Source organism: Pempheris klunzingeri, chromosome 14 (genome assembly GCF_042242105.1).
Source record: "Pempheris klunzingeri isolate RE-2024b chromosome 14, fPemKlu1.hap1, whole genome shotgun sequence".
Classification (NCBI taxonomy): Eukaryota; Metazoa; Chordata; class Actinopteri; order Acropomatiformes; family Pempheridae; genus Pempheris; species Pempheris klunzingeri.
This window is the reverse complement of record NC_092025.1, coordinates 21,079,928-21,100,234: the sequence shown is the minus strand read 5'-3', so window position 1 is coordinate 21,100,234 and position 20,307 is coordinate 21,079,928.

Below are 20,307 nucleotides of genomic sequence, written 5' to 3'. Positions count from 1 at the left end.
TGATCTAATCTACAAATATTGTTTGAGTGACATTATGAAATCATCAGTTTCCCAAAGAGAGTCATTGTTTTCATTGCTCGATTGAATTCTAAATTCCTTTATTAACTATAATATCTACTGATTTACACAGCTGGAGAAACATTTTCCAGAGGAGTATGATAGTGCCAAGTCAGTACAGGTCAAAATAAGGTCACATTTTTACCCTCTGCATCATCTTTAGATTTGTAAATGGTCTTCCAAAGCACCATAAAACACAACCCAGATGGAGGACCGGTGACGCCAAGACCTGCAGGGAAATGTAATGATCACTTAGTGAAGACATTTTATTTTGACAGAGGGGGAGCTAGAGAAGGAGGAGGGGCTAGGAAGAAGGGGAGGGAATGGGTGAGGTAGATTGAAGGTTAGGGTGGAGGTAGAGAGGATGTAGAGGGGCGGGGGGTAAAAAGTGAGATAGAGAGGTGGTAGAGGGAGGTAATAGAAGAGGAAAAGGGGAAGGGGGAGAAGCCCAAAGCTCTGAGGGAACAAAGGGGCACTTATACAACCAGCAGCAACAGCTGAAAACATCTTTAAGCTGAGCCAGGCTGGCTGAGAGTTTGGTGTGTGTGTGTGTGTGTGTGTGTGTGTGTGTGTGTGTGTGTGTGTGTCTGTATTGGACCAGGATGAACCCCGGATCTTTACTAGCCAAGTGTTTTTATTGATGTTCAAATCAAACGTGTGTATGTGTATGTGATATATGTGTTTTGCACCACCAGGTATAAACATGATTATATTATGCTGCCGGTGCAATAACTGAGTTTTACTTGATAAGATGTCTCAAAATAAGTCCGGCTGCCCGTTTGCCATTACAGCACATGATATCTTGAAATAAGATTTAAAAAAAGTAACTTCCGGCAAATTAGTTTAAGCCAAGTATTGATGTTTTACAGAAAGGGCTCGTGTATCTGATTAAAAATAACTCAAATAAAGAAAAGACTCACTTATCCTGACAAGGCAATTGACATTTATTTGAATCAAGTCAAAGGATCTTCCCTAGAAAGCAGCAGATAATCCAGTTACACTAGAAACAAGAGCAAGTGAATTTTGAATCTAAATTTAAAGCTCATATTCTTATATGAACTGCAGACAGTGTCTGAGGTTTCCCTTTCACACATGCAGCAGGAGATTATCTGTGTCACACATGTTGTGTTTGGTTCACAGCACATTGAAGATGGCAGACGAGGCCACAGACACAGTGATGTCTGACACCAGAACCTGTTTCTGGACGTTTCTGCAATATCAACAAACATGATGTCACTTTCAACTATGATCAACTTATAGTAAGAGTTCATCCTCTGGAGATCATGAAAGTAGCAAGTTTCCCCAATAAACTTGAGCACTTTGACCTGATGGTGACGGCACAGAAAAAAAAAAAAAGAAACCCCACTAGGATTCATCCTCTGGAGGATATGAACATTGTCCAATGTCATGGCCACTCATTGTTAATAGAAGTTTAATTTCATTAATTCAGAATTTTTTTGTGTTTTGAAAATACTAATATTTAAGTTGTTTATTGAAATGGAAAACTCAAACCAGACCAATTATCATTAAATGCAGAGTAGAGTAGAGGTGGTAAGATTGACCAATTTGGTAAAAGTTCACAATAAGTTTGCCCGAATTAGAAAATATTAACTGGATACAGTTTTGCATCATGTTGAATCAAATTGTGTTGACTCACACTGCATCATACAAGGGGTCAATCATATTGTAACGCATCGTTTCATGTGTATCTTTAATGCATTGGAACATTGGAAATGCATCAAGATGTGCATCAACCTCAGTGGTGGAGACAAACTTCAAAACACGACCAGAGGAGATAAACTATCCAGCTGCTCAGCAAATTTTTGAAAGTAGTTGTGAGATCTCACTGGCTTCATCCACTCCTCTACGCTTCCTCTCTCCATCCTCCTCTTCTATCTATTGCTCTCTCCCTTCCTCTCCCACGTCTCCCACCCTTCCTCCATGCCAGCTGTTGTTTTTAAGGTTGTGAGTGGAAGGGCTGCAGGTCAGGACCCAGGCAGGACCTCGACTCTCGTCAGCCTGGATAAAGGCTCACATTGTGAGCGGAGGAGAAAGTGCATTGGCTGTTTCAAAAGATCACTTAGGTTTATTGTTATATGCTGATCATTTCTGCATCATCTCTGGTTGTTTGGTGCACTGGATGGACTAGAGAACAAAAGGAGAAAGAAGTCTGCATGTCTCAATCTTGAGTTCATGTAAAACTTGGTTTAATGACTCAACTGATTATTGTAATTCAATTTATGTTAATTCTAAAGTCATTGATTCTGCAATAGCATTCAATAATTCTAATGTTTTTGGAATGGGATGAATTTTAACGCAGCACTTGGTTCAGTAAGGAAGATTTTGAAGTTTAAAATTTCCTTGTAAAGCAATCTGTGTGAAAACCCTGTGATGAAGATGGCCGCCACTCTGAAGCATCACTGAATCACAGAGGAGCCGCTTGGTCCATCATATGAGGATTAGTGTGTTAGCTTGGTTTGATTGTTGATGACTTTAAAAAAATGACTGAGAAGTTAGAATACATTTGTAGATATCTGATATCTGGCTCCCATTAGACATATAGATATAGATGTGGCAGAACATTTGATCACTTGTAGAAGGAGTTCTAAACATAAACAAAATAGTCTCAGAAGTTAAGTTTGTGCTTTTACATTTTTAAAACATTACATTTGCTTTTAATTCATTTAGAAGAGGCTTTCGTTCGACCAGCGAGGGGCCACACAGGATTTCGTGCCTGGTGGTTAAAATAGAGTTAATAGAGTTAGAGTTATTATTCATTTACAGGTCGTAGTGAATAAAAAGGCTCATAAACCTAAATGTGGTAATTCAGGAAGGCGGCCTCTGGGCACATGAGCATTATCCAGTTTGAGAAAATATTGTCCTCTGGTGGGAAGGACACAGAGCCAGGTATCATAAGATCATAAGTGGTAAGAAAAAAAGAAACAAACCAGTGAATGAACAAGAGTTCTCTGTCCAGTCAGAAAATATAAAGTTGTTTTCTTTAGCTGACAGAATATCAGAAAATCCTGGAAAGACACTGTCAGAGCCCAAAAGCTTCCAGGGCCTTGACTCAATGTGAGCTTTGTCCTCAGCATCAGGGAGGGGAAGGTGAGTCCGGGCTGCATGAACCTTGACCTTTGAACCTAGAGGTCACATGTCCCTGGGAGCCATTTTTGAGGCCCAAAACTGCACAGGGCAGCTGGGAGGTCTCCATCTGAACAGAGAGAGTACAGAATGGTTACAAAAGTGCTGCTTTGAGGTCTAAAAACTGAGCAGCACAACGATGTGTTATGGTCCCAACATTCCCACCCGTCCGCCCTCTGCCCCCACACTTTCTTCTTCTGCTTTACAGAGGCCACATCTCCTAATGAGACATTGGTGGTACAAATATCATTGCAATGGAGTGTCAAAACACATCACTTCAGACCTAAATGTGAACAATGAGCCACCAGAAAAACAAGATTTTAAGATGTAAGACTGGACCGTGATGTTTCTGACACATTAAACTCTTGTAAGTTTTTTTTTTCTGACATAAGTTTTTATTTCAAGCTTAAAAATATACGACATTCTTTAAGATTTGAGTTTTAATATCTCTAAGCTTTATTGTGCTAGTGTTGTCTCTATCAAGTGTCTCCTTTTCTTGCTGTTGAAATCTTGTCCCTGTTAGGCAGAAAAAGGTGAGTTTGGTGTATTTGACCTTTGACATGCACTGAGGTCACATGTCCCCAGAGGCCCAGGTCTGAGCAGTGCAAGTGAAAGGCCCTGACTCAGGATCAAGTGGTCTTTTTACAACAGGTTCAGCCAAGCGTAATCTTTGGTTGCAGATATAACTTTCCCCTCATCTTACCTTTGCTGTACACCGACATAGCGTCCAAAAACAAACAAGAATCACTCATACGAACAGATTTGTTCTTAAACGGCACATAATGACATGTTTTATCCACCACTTCCTTCATGTTTAGGTTGTTTTCATAGTGGAGAAAGAGTTTCGATGTGACTTCTAGTTTTTGAGATGAGAATTTTCAACATTGTTGTGATGTTCTCGCCCAAAATTGTCTTTTTTAGTAATCATAAAGCAAACACACAGTCTAAATGATCACCAGATGATGCATCCATGAATTTATGGCGTGTTACCTGACATGATACGATTTCAGTACGCACACCGGATACACACACACATCAACCTTGAGAAATTTCCTAGTTTTTAAACTTTTTCTTCTTCTTCTGTATGTTTTTTTTTTTCTTTTTTCCTCCCACACCATTGCCAGCGTGTACACAAAAAGTACATCAGATCAGAAGGGCAGGAATAAAATCCAGAGGTGGTTCAGACCTGTCGCCTGAGTCTTGGACAGATGCTTTAATCTGAGTGTGTTTGCAGAGAGAGATTAAACCCCAACTGTATTTTTTAGATTAATTTGGCATGGATACATTAATAAGTTCATCAGATAATGCTGATGCAGCTTTGGCAGGTGTAATGTGTTCTCCTTTAATATGCTCTGACTCTAGTGAATATGTTGTGATTTTGTTTGCTGATTTCTGACTTAAAACAACAATCTAGAGTTTTCCTCTTTAACTCTAAGGTGATACTTTTTGTGAATGAAACCAGGCCGTCTTATATCCTAATTAGTGGATGTCAATTATGTTAATGATCAAATCTCAGATCTCACCTGCACTCAAGCAGGTGTTATATTTTTATATTCTTGTTTTATCAATTAAAATCTTAATTCAAGCGTTGCACCTGTTCTTGAACCTAAATCATTGTGTCAGGTGAACTTGCTTCAACAAATCAGGCCATTATCATAAATTTGTGTTGTTTTTTTTTGTCCGTTAGCTCTGGTCCTGTCGGCCCCTATGTGATCCTGTTTTGCAGGAGTGTAGATTAAAATCTGAGTTGCATGGATGACAAAGGAAGCTAAACCATAACCTTTAACCCCTTGGGCAGAAATCACATGTTGTCTTAAGCCTTAAGTCCATGTAGAAAATTTGCTTCCAATTTGGATCAAGTAAAGGTTTTGACCTTAGATGTTTCTACTAATTTAATACTGCTGTAAGTGATCCATCCTGTCAGGCATTTTAGCAGCTAATAAATTAATAAATCCCTTCAGTTTAACTAAAATAGTCTAAAAGTAAGACTTTACCATCCAACACATGTAATTTCAGTAATTCTTTCATATAATCCATTCACACCCAGCGCTGCACTCTGAGACTGTCATCACCAAAACAATTAGAGCATTTGTGGTATCATCACTAACTACTTTATGTCTACATAACAAGTGTCCTCTTTAAGAGCCAAACCAAACCAAGTAGTTTTAGTAGTTTAGCCAAACTTTGTTGTTTAGGTATGTGAACCTGTTGCTGGTCACACAAGTAGTTCCACTGGAGTAGCTAAGGTTTAAGTGCCTTGCTCAAAGGAACATTAACTCTTTGACTTGCTCATAAAGCTTTGAGTTTTGATGCCTGCTTAAAGCTAGAAACAGAAATGACGCAGCATAACTAATCTAATGTCTGGGTGGTCCAGGCTTCACTGGTAGGAAGTAACCAGCAGCTAACGACCAAGTTCAACTCAAGCAGTTAAGTCAAGCCACGGGGCTCTAAGTGAACAATGACCACAACCAAATCCCTCACAGATCCTCATAATGTTTCGATTCTGTGATGCAACTCTCCTTTCCTTGGCCTTTCACTCAGGATATGGCCAAGTCAAGCAGTAAAGCCACACCACTGTGCCCAGTGAGTTACGCCTAAGCCCCATTCAGACACTCTCAGCCTGTAGTCACATAAGTGAGATCTTCACAGTTGTGTGATAGAAACTTCCTCTCTCTTTGCATCTGTGTAGCGACAGAGTTAAGGCACTTTCTGCTTCCACCAGTCGCCATAACAACCCGTAGGCAGGGGATTGCCTCCTGGTGTCCGCATGTTTGGAAAAGTTTGCAGAAGTGCCCTCTTGGATGCACCTAAGGTAGATAAAACATGATAAAGTGTCTTCTACGGTGGCATGAAAACGTTATCAAGTCAGAACTCCCCCACAGGATGGATGGTAATTCACCTTCACTGTTAGCATATTAGCATGCTCACTGTGGACAGTAGCAACTCTCCAGGAAATGCACCAGGCTTTGGAGCCAATTTAACAGTGTAATTACACAATGCTGCCTGTCACATGATGCCACTGGGCTCAAATAGACTTTTTCTTTTTCCTTCGACTTACATTGTGAAAGAGATGTTTGTAAATCAGCAGTATCAGTATCACAGCCCCTGTGAAATGATGCGCTTCACCATCATAATTTGATCCATGTGATCTGAAAACATTTGGAAAGTCTAGAATGATTAAATAATTTTGTCCCCATTCAAGATAGCGGAGGGCTAACTGGGAGTTATGGCATGGGACACTAGTATGCATGCCCAACCTTGCGGAGGATCCAGAATTTGATGCCCAGGAAGTCAAAGATTTTTGGCCTCATGCACCACTGAGCACCTTTAATAGGAATGAAGGGGGCCCTGCCTCCAACGCTGTATCAGCTCTGTTTATGCATCCATGATGCTGATGTTTGCATTTAGCTAAAAGATAAATTCTCAAAGAATGCCAAAGTACGGTCACACAGAGCCTTTAGCGTGGCTGAAGTCCTGTCAGCTGTAATTTATTATTTTCTGAGTGTGTGCGTAAATTGACATGGTGTCTCTGCACAATATAAGTCAGTAGAGACTAAACAGCATGAAATGCCACTCAAAAAACAAAAAATGTGTTCTGATGTGCAAAATGACTTCAAAAATGAGTGTGTTATTCATATGCCTTTTACTGAGACCATCAAGAAATTATGTGTTCAACAATCAGTGTAAGAAAAACTGATTTGAATATCTTATTTATGTATTATCAAGCTTTTTATTTAGCTTTTCCTTTCTTAGCTTTTCTGCATATAAGCACAGCTTTGCTGCAGCAGAGCAGCACACATCTACAAGTAAAGTTTTAAAGGCTTTAATGGCTCTGATTCTTCTATAATATAAGCTTCTTGAGGCACGATACGAAGAGGCCGTCAGCTTCTTCCTCATGACCGTGAAACAGTATAGACCTCGTGGCTCGCTCATGCTGAAACACAAGGCTGACATCCTGCTGTGAATAATGTGCTAATTAGATTTGGCCTGTGGTTGTTGCCGTAATCAAATCTATCCGGTGCAGCAGGGCCGAGAGGCTGAAACCTGATCTGAAATCCAAAATATGCACTTGGACCGTTTCTCCAATCTGTTTCCCCTCAAGTCCTGGCACGCTGCGCTATCTGTCCACCCCGTGTGTGTGTGTGTGTGTGTGTGTGCATCTGAATGTGTGCCCCTTATATTCCCTCCTTCTTGTTCGTTCCTACTGTGCTCTATTCTATTTTATTCTACTCTGCTGTCCACTCAGCTTTACTCCACTCTGTTCTACTCTCACCTTTTATCTTCTCTACTCTATTCAATTTATCTGATTTTTATTCTACTCTTGTCTGCTCGGTGCAGCTTTACTCTGCACTACTAAGCTCTTATGTTCTGTTTTATTGTGCTCTACTGCACTATATCACACTCTGCTCTACTCTACTACGCTCTTGGCTCTATTCTAGGAAGTTAGTTGAGAAAAGCAGAGGCACAAAAGACTACAGACACGATAGCTCTAAGAAAAATTCATCAGAAAAAATAAACAGAACTTTCTTATTAAGTTGTGCTTCTTCAGATTTATTTTGGGACCTCTTGTGGGGTCTTGACTCCCCACAGTCCAGAGAATAGAGCGGGAGCTAAGTGAGAAAAAGAAAGCAGAGTAAGAAAGAACTTAGCAGAGAGTAGAGAACAGTAAAACAGAGTAGAAGACGCTGCTCTACAGTCGTGTAGAGGCCTTCCCATGCCTTCACGCTGTATCAGAGCCTCCAGCTGACTGTGCTGTGGATCCACCTGTTCCCTGTGCTCAAAGCTGCTTCCTGATCCGGATGTGGGAACGTGAGAATATGGATGACTCTGCAAGGAAAACAAGATTTTTTTTTTATCGGAAGAGTCGGTCTTATTATCCTCCGGATGGGTTTTGCAGTGGAATGTGGCGGAGCTGAAATTTTGAAAATCCTTGAAGTGCCTCAAATATCCCAAAACAAAGGATGTGCTCACTTTTTGGCGTTTTTGTTGGCTTTGTGTTCCTGTGTTTTACCGTTAAATGTGGTTTTGGGCTTTGTGCTTGGTGGGTGCACAAACTCAAACCCAAAGGAAAAAAAAGATAGAGAAAGAGAACAATTCCACAAACAACCCCATTTCCCTTCTGCTGTGGTTTATTAATGCTGCAGATCTCACTTTCCTTAAGTAACCTCATTCAGTCTACGAACAGACAAACACAAGCACAGGCAGTCTGTTGTTGAGCAGCCATTTAAGGATAACTACACTCTTTTCAAACCTGGGCCCTATTTGTGCATATTTTAGTGTCTAGGTGCAAAAAGTTTTGGGATTGGTCCAATAGATTCCCTTCAGCCAGCAGCCGCAAACGATTTTGCGCAACTACACACTACTAAAAACAAATAATAAAACCAATAATTCAAACATAATAAATGAACAATCACAAAATTGGCAGAGGAAATATATCTTAACAATCTTAAAGCAACAAGACAATCAGTCTTAAGTACAAAACACTATACTGTTTACAGTATACAGTACGTATCTGAAAGATTCTGCATGTTATGCTGCTCTTTACGTCCTTATTTCTGTGAAGATTTATGTTTTCTTAATGGACAATTCTGGTTTCGTAGAACTTTGGCCTTCATACCTAACAGAGTTAATCACAGAGATCAGGGAACATGGCACCATCTCTAGGAAGAAGTCTGTAAGAAGCATGTGCAGTCAAACAGGTGAGCCAAACTAACTTGGAAGAGAAAACGAATGTGAGCAGTCTGTTATATTATGTCTGTTATAAACACATCAAAGTTTACAGACTGACTTTCTGGTCCCACTTTGGCCGTACAGCTGTCGTACTTAGTGCAGTTTTCCAGTGCAATGACTGGTTATTATCGACTTTTCAGGTGCAATGACTTTGCTTATCTGGACTTTCAGATGTCAGCATGCTCCCAGATGTCAGCAATTACTTTGGAGAGTTAATATAACTGATAAGAATGGGCTATAAAAATAAGAAACCAAGTTGAAATAACCCAGAATCATCTTAATTATCCGACCATGTAGTCAGATGAGATATGCATATAATGAGTCTTTGGTGATATTTTAGAAATGCTCAACCAAGAACCAGATGTTGCAGGACCTTGAGAGACAAAGAGGGACAGATAGCTAAAGAGAGAGAGATGGAGGCAGAGGGCTAGAGAGGGAGTGATGTTACTGTTTTCCACACTGGGGGTGGAGGGTGGTGGTGGTGGTGGTGGTGGTGGGAGGAACAGATTATGCAGAAAACCACTTCCAGAGGAAATGTGTTTTAATGCTGACAGCGTTCCTGCGGAGGCTGTTATGCTAATCTGCCCCCCTTGTTAAACACTGAAGAACGTCCGCGGTGGAAGAGGGGAAATGCACCATGAAAACCTATAGCTCCGGCCAGCAGAGGGGGGTGGGGGGGTACAGTGCAGGGGAAGCACACAGGAAGCAAACACGGCATGTTTTTTATCCCTCCAATTCCAATGCTGCTCCACTCTTACTCCACTCCGACCCATCTGAGGGGGGTGACATCTTGTTTTCAGAGTGGATTGCATCCGCCCCCACGGCCCCCACACCACCTCCACCCAGACACACACACAAACACACACACATTTCAGCACCACACCAGATTTTACAGCTGGATGAAGAGCATCAATGGGAGCAGTGAGCGAGCGGCCAGACAATGGACACGGCGTCCAGGCCGGCACGCCAACTCAGGATTTCCTGGCTTACACCACAAAAAAAAGGAAAATTGTCAGACCCTTCCGGCTGCACAAAAAAAAAGAATGAAACTCTTGTATGTACCAGAAAAAAGAGCATGTTGGGTAATCTCACAATGCAGACAAGTGGTGCTGGTATCAGTTTGTGGGTTGTAATGGGCAGTTGGCGGGTGCACATCAGGTGGTTTGTTTTTGACTGTCATTGTGAGTTACTGGAAGGGTCCACCCTCCCCAGCGCCGGGCAGCTCGGGCAGTCTGACACAACAGAGCTTGGAAAAGCAAACAGAGGCAAAATGAGCGGTGCCTTCAAACGTGAGCGCCACCCCGACATCAAACGCTCAGAGTCTGACCCGATCCTCCCTTTCACTGTCGCATGAGCCTGCATGGAAGCTGTCAGGCCTCGTTAACGGAGAGACGCCCACCGCCAGCCTGTCTGCCGTCCCCACCGTCTGACCGTCTGACTGTCTGTGCAGCTTTCTGCCTGACATCTCAACCCTCCGTCTGACTGTCTGTCGCCGGCTTTCTGTTTGTCTGCTCCTCGACACACAACCTGTCCCTGAGGTTGTGCAGGAGTGGGGCAAAGGGAAGTTTCGGGTGGTGGAAGTGGAAACATAGAGCCGAGACAAAGTTAACATTGCTCCAATCAGTGTGTATCAATACCTCGGTTTGAAATGCACATCAATCAGACGTGGCTGCTGGTGCAACAGCAAGTGAATTATGAGGATGGGGGCTTGTTTATTTGTTTATTCACATGCACATTTAAACATATTAAAACATAGTGAAGCGTCTGATTAAACCAGAAAAGGTTAGCATTGGACAAATTAAGACTTTGACAAGATGATGGTGTTAGATGTTAGAAGTTAAGGGACCTTCAAAGATATGATCCCACAGTATCACAGTAGCTGTTGGAGGCACTCGAGGAAAGGTCAGTGGATGTATGTAGGGTTCGTGCTCTGGGAACCATGAATATCTGTGCCAAATTCCATGGCAATCCATTCAGTAGTAGTTTAGATATTTGAGTCTGGCTCAGACGGAGCAGATGGACCAACAGTGCCATCCAAGATAAAACTTTCTTGTTAGTAAGTGAAGTTTGTGCTAATTTTTCTGCATTCTGAATGTCGGCAACACCTCTCCAAGTGTTGCTCAATCAAACACAGTCCACATCGGCCATTATTCATCTAACTGTGACGTGTAATCCACAAAAACAATCACTCCCTCAAGTGATACTCACTGTTCCACTCACCTTTGATTTCCTGTAAACCCACTCTGAGTCCTGTGATCTCCTGAGGAGCAGAGCATCAGGGATTCCCTCATCCTTCCTGCCCTCCCCTCCTCTCTCCATCCCATCATCCTTTACTTCCTCCTCCTCTTTGCAGGGGGACATAAGCCTCTTATCAACAGGCTTCAGGGAGGCTGAGTGGCTCACAAACTGTTTAAAATGTATTGCTTTCACACACGCACATGGGCTTTGAAGGCAGCCATTGGGAGGAAAGAGATGCTTTTGCGTAAACAATTTGGACGTGGATTCACATTTTGTGTGTGTAAGTTACAAAACTCAGAGCTCATCATCCAAAATATTAAAAATTAAACTGCAAAAACAAAACTAAAAACTAGAGGATCCTTTAAAACCGCAAGACTACTGAAACACACACGTGACAGCGGACCAACGTTGATGAAGTTGAAGCTGAATAGAAACAGAGCAGCGTCGTGCTCTTGGAGTATAAACCCAGCCTTACAGGTGGCTCAGTCTCGCCCCAGGGAGGTGAAAACTCTCCCTCGGAGGGTAACGGAGGCAGACAGAGGAGGTTTTTGTGCTGAAGGGAAACGAGAGAAGCTGCCGATTATCAGCACCAAAGGCAAAAGATCCCTTCATTCTTAAAACCCCCGAGCAAGGCTCTGAAGCCTAACATGCTCTTTTATCCCCCCTGATTTGAAACACAAAAGCTCTTCATGAGCGTGACTCTGAGGGAGAGCCGGAGATGTGGAAAAAAACCTTAATCTCTCTCTTAATTGGTCAAAGAACAAAAAAATCTCCAATTAATTTCACTGGTGTCCAACTATACAAGACATCTTTATTGGAGAAAAGCTAGTTCATTACCAATGGTGGAAAGTAACTGACTAATTATCCAAGTACTTTTTGAGGTACTTTAGCTGCGTATTTCCACACTCTGCTACTTCATACTTGTTTTCCACAACAGTTCAGAGCTAAATTTACTACTTTTTACCCCCCTACATTCATTTAATACCTTTAGTTACTTTGCAGTTTCACATCACTGATACCAAATATGATCAACAAATAAACTGATGATGTTTTATTACAGATAAAAATATTACAAAGACATTATTGATGCCGTAATGAAATTCACAAGGCAACATATTAATGCATCAGTATATTAAACTATAATATATATTATGCCATTCTAATGGGTACTTTTACTTCAAGTATGTTATGATGCTAACACCTATGTGCTTTCACTTTAGTAACTTTTAGGGATGCAGAACTTTCACTCGTAACAGAGTGTTTGTACACTGTTGTATTGCTACTGTTACTGAAGTAAAGATCTAAAAACATTTACTACCATTTACTAGCACCTTGCTTTTTAAACATTTTAAATTTCAAGGCTGAACAGAAGATAAAAACAAGAATTAAAGATGAGTTGTTACTTGTTACTATCACAGATGTCATGCACTCAAACATCTGGATTTGAAGCCAATACCATATTAATAAAACAAATACCTTGGACTGACCCCAATCTCAGTCCTGTGGCTTCGCTCAGGACGTCCTTACTTTGTTTGTCATTTTATCTTTCTTAATTTCACTCACTAAACCCGACCCCACCTGTGCACACACCCACAGTATCCCCATTATGAGCCATGTCCTGGCATTGATCACATAGTGATGTGATGTTTGTGTGGAAAATAATCTGATAGTTCATAAACCTGTAAAGATTATAGTTATAATGATGTGGGCAAATAAGTGGCAGCAGCAGTTTTAATAAATGTTATGACAGCAAGTGTCGGCCCTTAATTGAATGTTTAAAGGATGGGTTCAGATTCTTCTCCTGGAAGAAAAAACACAAAATAGTTGTGTCAAGTAAAAGAGCTGGAAACCCTGGCTTCATTCTCACTTCCACACATCTGGCCATAACTGTGGTGACGAGGGTTTGGATGTCAGATCGTTGGATTAGGTTACAGGTTACAGATTACAGTTAGACACAGAACCCTTAATCTGACACCAGAAAGGTGTCCACCACCAGGGGGCCTCAGACAAGGATATGGCAAATTATAATTGCCACAAAGAAGCCATGTATCTCAGGAACCAAGAAACCTGACTCTATGTTTTTGGCATTACTCTATTAAAATGGATCTGAAACTACTTTATGATCCAACACTTTGTTTCAGTGCATGAAGGAATATGTTGCCCATCAATGTAGCTGAAAGCAAGAAAAATCCCTGAAATTAGATTAAACATGGTGGCACAGTTAAGCATTAGGCTCTTTTTTGTCACTTTCCTTGTATTTTGTTATGTTTAACTTAATTAACATCTTGTCTGTCAATCACTCAGGGTGTGAGAAAAGCAGAATTTCCTTCATCCTAAACAATAAACCCACAGGCTTTGCTTCCTGAGTGTTTCCTCCAGGTATTTGTCAAACTGTGTAATCCTGCTTCCTGGAACCTCGTACCCTCCACCCCCAGGTGAGGGAGAGATGCCCGGCACAGCGAGCGGACATCCGCAGGCCATCATCCTGCGAGGGGGGAGGGCAGTGACCCGTGCCTCCTTAAACGGCCAGAGGTCAGCCAAAACAGAGGTGTTGGATTCAGACGGGGCTTCATTTCACCGCCGTGTGTTCAGGGCTTCACTGAGCTCTGACTGCAGCCTCCTGAAAGGAAATCATTGTACTGTATAACTGTGGACGCCTCCCTCCCTCTCCGTCCTGCTGTTTTCACTTTCATTAAAGGTTAATTGTCTTGAGGAAAAAGCTGCAGATTATATTGCAGATTGAACGAGGTCTGTCATTTAAGAAGCACTGACTGGATCTCTGCATCCTTGATTCTGACTTTTAAAGCACATACTGATAAATTCTTTGTTTTCTTTTCTTTTGCTGACATTTTAACACTTTAAAACAGACTCTATTAAAGGCAATGGGCAGACAGTGTCTTGTGTGCAGTGTACTGAAGAGTGAGAAGATAACCGGCATCTAAACTGACCAAAATTACATTTGTTTCAAATATTTTTGTTGTGAAGAGTCTTATCATCACCATCTCACCTGGCATCCACGTAGAAATACTTCCTTTTTCTTTTTTAAAGCAAACATCACATCACAAAGTGAACAACAGAGCAGGAGCAGAGTTTTTATGCTGTTTAATGTGCTGCGGCTGACTAATGACTGACTGTCTACCCTCAAACTGACATAAAAGTAGACGGAAAAGGTCTTGGGACGAGTAAAATGTAGCTAAATCTGCAATGACTGTTTTTTGGCTGCCGCAGAAAGTTGTAAACTCAACACTGGCATATCGTCACCTTCTAAGATAATATGGTGAACGTATTAGAAAACAGCTCCTTATGCCACATTCAGCAATTACAGAGCAGCATTATTAGTCATTTGGAGTCGTGTTTGTGTCACTAGATGAATTAAAGTCTAATATTCACTCACTTTTAGCTCTGTTTTTGGTCTCTACCACCTCCTGAAGAAAACATCTGACTCTTGAGCTGCTAAATGCTCCACTGTGCTCACCAACTGATTTCTGTGGTGTACAACTAGATTTTTAGAGCTTTTTCTCTGAAAACAGCATCCTGTAGCGGCAGAAAACACAACGCCATGAGAGGATTAGAAAGTAGACGGTAGAAGAAGGATTATTTTGGTGAACTAATCCCTTAAAAACACACACATGTTGACTTAGTAAGCATCTCTGCTCCACTCATAGACACTTTCTCATACACTCTCCCGCTCTCTCCTTTTAGCCACGCTGGTCATATTAAAAGCCGTTCAGCCTCGGCTGCGATCTGCTTCAGATTGAGAGGATCAAAGCCTGGATGGGGGGGGCTGTAAGGCAGTAATGTGTTTCCACAGGGGAGTTGTCTCCCTGGGAAAGTGCAATAGGTTAGAATATCAATGAGACGTGCCTGAGAGCGTAACCGCTCACCTGTTGTCTGACTGTGGCTTTGGCACTGTTTCTCTGTGGTCAGGACGCTGCCCCGGCTTCCTCCCAACACTGCCTGTCCCGTGTTTCCCAGCAAACATTTTGACGCTGAATAAATCACCTTAAGACAGCCTGCACCAACTCTGAACTCCTGAGCACAGCAAGCAAAGTCACTGTGGGAGAAGTCAGCTCGTTCAGACATCTTGTTAATGTGAGAAGGCTGCTTTAGAGGTTCACGAGGAGGGCTGTCATTGATATTGTTAAGACGTTTTCACATCAGCCTATTTAGGAACACGGTTAAATTGTACCCAGGCTACATCCACCAACCATTTTTAATTCATTCAAAGCATGAAATCAGAAATGGTCATATTATATCTAAATAAGTGCATTCAGCTGTCAGAGACTACTGACTGACTCACTGCCTGAGCAACACTGGGCTTTAAAGCTGAGACTGATACTCGAGCAAAATAAAAACTGTAGAGCTGAAAACGATTAATCGATTAGTCGATCAGCAGAAATTTAGACAGCAACTGCTTTCATAATCTATTTCTATTTTGGTCAGTTATCAAGCAAAATGCAAAACATATTCTCAGATGTGACGAGTTGATGGTTTTCTTTCTTGTGTGTGGTAGTAAACTGAATGCATATTTCTTATCATGAGTGGATCAAACTCAAAATCCAAAGCCTCAGTATCTCGTGAAATAAATCGCTCACAGCACGATGGTGTTTATCAGAGATTAAAATGTTACGGATGGCTCCTTTAAGGCTCTCGGGTCTGTGCTAGAAACAGTCAAACAGACAGGAAACAGAAAACGGAAACATTCAGTTGATCCAGCTGTTTTCTTCCTCCTCTATCTGTTTCTGTCTCACCCCCCTCTCCCTCCCCGCTCTCTCCCTCTCTCACATATCAAGTGTCCGGGGGGTAGAAGAGGAGGAGGAGGAGGAGGAGGAGGGGGGAGAAGGAGGAGGAGGAGGAGGAGGAGGAGGAGGAGGAGGAGGGGGTTCAAACAGGTGTCTGACTGTCCCAGCAGCCTGTTGGCTGGTCTGCTGCAGGTTCTACCTCGTTCTCCCAGCTGCTCTCTCAGACACACACACACACACACACACAGCAACCACCATTTGTCCATCTGTCACAAGAATTAGAAGTAATCCATAGGTATTTTCAGATGTCATGTATGAGGAGGTGTGTATGTATGTGTTACTCCCTCTGTGTGTGTGTGTGTGTGTGTGTGTGTGTGTGTGTGTGTGTGTGTGTTTGTGTGTACTTTCACTGGGGGTTGTAACCCGACCGCCCGGCCACCTGCAGCAGACGGCTGAGAAACTCGGAGAAAAAGAGGACACACACACACACACACACACACTCTCTCTGTGTTACTGACGTGCCTGCCAAAGCCATGTACAGGATGTGCAGGGGGTAGACAAAATAATGTAAACACCTCATGGGAAAAGCCTCGCACTGACAGTTAACGAACACATTCATCATATGGGTCACATGAAGACAGCCAGTTATGACTCCTCCCGCGTTATGCAACTGGATCAAGGTCCTCCATCATCACCAGGGATGTTTCTGTGTCAGGTTCGTCTCAGAGGAGGTGGATGTGAACAGCCACACCCCTACGGTCGAAATCAGTTTAGTGATTGATCAGCTGATCTGACAGGACAGTAGACGGCTGCTGTGGAAGCAGCAGCACAGTGTTATTCTTGCATGATTGATGATACTGCAGACTAGGTGAGCTACCTGTGGAAACAGGCTAATGTCACTGACGCCTATCGATGCTCATTAACCTGATTTATGAAATAATCAGCAAAATCTGCAGTTTTTCTCTGCTTTCTCTTCAGTTGCTGAAACATGTGTCTTTCCCTTTACTTTTCCAAAGTTAATCTTGACTCAATCAGGAAAAATGTTGGTCCAAACATTTGTCCTGTGCAGCTGCACCGCTGTGGTTATTATTAGTCTAATAATATCATCCTGAGCCTTTATATCATTTATAACTTTGCTTTTTCTCCGCTGTGTCTGCTCTGTTCTTTTAGTAATAAATACATTTCTATTTTCTACTGGTCTAATATATTATCTCTGTCAGACACATGCTGTAACACTGAGTAGCAGTCATCAGGCGTTTTCTTTTTCTCCCCTCCCCGCTCGCATTACTGCAACATATTTAGCTATTTGACCGCTCTGCACACACGTTAAAACCATCATTGCACGTCATTCTTGACGAATTACAGTTTACACATTAAAACCACAGTCAGGATGTTAAAGGATTACAAACAAAACGCACACGTTTACACACACACAAGGAAATATAAGACAAAACATCAAGACACACACAGACAAACACACACGTGACATGACTGATGAGGCAAAGTGATGAAATCATCAATGAAGGCCCACACACACACACACACACACACACACTAACCCAGCATCCCGCCTCTTCACCCAACACACACCTACAGCCATCAGGTAGACCAGGAGCAGATGTTGGTGTTACCTTCCTGGTCACCTGTCAGTAACAGAGTGGCTTGGTGACAGATGGCTGATGGGAAATGAGCCCGCTGCATGCTGAGGAATTAGCTGATGACAGTCTGATGTGTCTGCCTGCTCTGTTAGGGCCCCTTACACCTACAATAGAGCTGCAATAGGAAAAAAAGACTGATTCTTCAAAGTGTTGTGGCTTGAAACATCTTGTGCTTCTTTGAGAACATTACTGCTGTCGATTAAAGCAATATTAGTTTTTTTTGGTCATTTTGAGTCAAGAGAACAAGCTTTAAATACAAATACTTACCTGTTTACTCATCCAGGAGACATGGAGCAGCATCTGATGAGTGAAAGCTCTTCAGTTGCTAAATGCTCCGTTATATTTACCACCCAATATCTACAGTCTCATCAGATACTTTCTATGGAAAAGCTGCAGCTTCAGGGATTCAGCAGTCCACTTCAAGTAGCCCAGATGTACATTTGCATTTTCTCTGATAGTGTAAAGCATAAATCTCATGTTAGTGCATCTTATTACACGGCTTTGTAAAGTACTTGATCCCGATTGGTCAGTTACAGCATTCAACAATCTGTTAGCAGTCTGAAGCTCAGCTGCCTCTGCGTGAGGAACTGAAGAGGAGTCTGGACGATGGCCGGGGGATGGAGGAGGGCTGTTTTGTTCCTTGGTCAAACACAGCGATGCCATGGCCTCCAAATGTCTCCATTTCAAGACAATGATCTCCCCAAAAGATTGTTCTGTCTCTCCATATCTGTCAATTTTGCTTTTATTTTCTCTTCTCTTCCACATTTTCTCTCCCTTTCAGTGGCTTTCTCCCTCTCTCTTTCTTTTTGCTGCTAATTCAAGCAATTCAAATACTTGATTTTACAAGCAGACCAGAGCAAACACCGACTGCACAAAGTAAAATCAAACTAAACCAGCACAAAACTTTCACATTTATATCTACTCATATACTGTATATATTCTGGATTTAAATCAAATGGGAAAGAAAAACCTCTGCAAACATGTTTACTGGAAACCCTAACGCGTCCCTCCTCGCTCCTCAGCATGCAAACAAGGGAGCACATGCAAAATATGCAACATGAGCCCTCACCACATCATACGAATAAACATTATCGGATGGTTCAGTGACATAGACACAAGCGTGATGCTGTGAAAAATAAAAACATTCAGCACAGCCTCTAAAAGTCTTTCAAATGATATCTAAATTTGAACACTGGATGTGAAACATGATTGCGCAGGTTGGACGAGACAAACAAGTCTGAAACTGGTTACTTAAATGAAAGTTTAATGATGTCTTTGGGAGATTAGATAATGTAATTAAACCTGAACTCTGTTAGGAAGAAAACTGAGATTTATGCTTCCTCCACAGTGGTGCTGATACAGAGCAGCCTCCTGGTGCCTCACATATTCATTTTCTGGCTTTACTGTTTTAAAAAATAAAGCAGACCTGCTTCAAATATCTTCAGTTACATCAGGTATTTTAGTTTACAACCTTCCTTCCTGAGCGTTTTGTCCTGTGTGATTAAACAAAGCAGAGTCGGACACGGAGATGTTCTCTTTTAGATTTGAGATGTGAATCAGAAACCTTTTCCTGCAGACAGATGAGGCAAAGATCAGACGCCATAAAACCTTCAGCAACTTCATGGGACTCATTTTTCTTTTGATCCTTTGAACACATGAGCTACATAGTACAGGAAATGGAACAAGACACCAGAATAAAGAAAAGCCATGTACTTTACTGTGTTTCCTTCCCGTGACCCGTAGTCATGAAATCCCATTGTACTGTAGTCGTCGTGTGTATCTGTGTCATTAAAATCTGAATCCATTTCTAATTAAAGCAGCTGACGCTGTGGGTCGCCAGCTCAGTTCTTTGGGTCCTGCTAGAAAGTGACTTCTGGTTGTTTGAGCAACTTAAAACGTACTTAGAAGCTGTGTAAACTATACCATTTATAGTTAAAGTGATTCTAAAGGTTTTTTTAGACCAGAAACCGTTCTGGGGACTCCCCGAGAGGAACTGCTCACTGAGGAGCTCCCCCAACATCTTTTTCTGACCACCTGTCCACCACAAAGTTCAAACCACCTGCTCCTGAGAGATTTGGGGTCCAATTCTCAATGCGGCCCTCTCCTGCTCACATGGTGTGGGTGTGAGGACCCAAAACTCTGCAAACATGTTTACTGGAAACCTTAACACTTCCCTTCCCTCCTCGCTTGTCAGCATGCAAACAAGGGAGCACGTGCAGAATATGCAACATGAGCCCTCACTACATCATACGAATAAACATCAGCTGATGGTCTAATAAAAACAAGCCGACCAAAGTGTGTGTGTATAGCTGCCTCTCTACCTCAGGTGTGTGTGCACTTCCTTGCTGAGGACCCAGGGGAGTGCAGTGTTGACAGTGAAGTTGGATGAGAGGTTCCTGAACTGGTCATGTTATGGTCCTCAACAACAGCAGCACTTCAGTCAGACTAGAAATCAAACAGGCACTCTACTAGTTACACATCATGATATTCCTCACATCATCTGTGTTTACATTATTTCATTCACTTCATGATACAGGGCGACAGCAGGCTACACAGGTAACTTCTTTCATGCCACATCTCATTACTCCACAGGACACATGTGACGCACACTGACACCATCGCCGTTGATCCAATGCGTCCTTTTTCTTCAGGGCATAAGGAAAGCAGAAAAGAACAGCTGCATCTATATTTCTATCTTCTGCATCTATAATGCTTATCATTGCAAATTAGCATTGCGT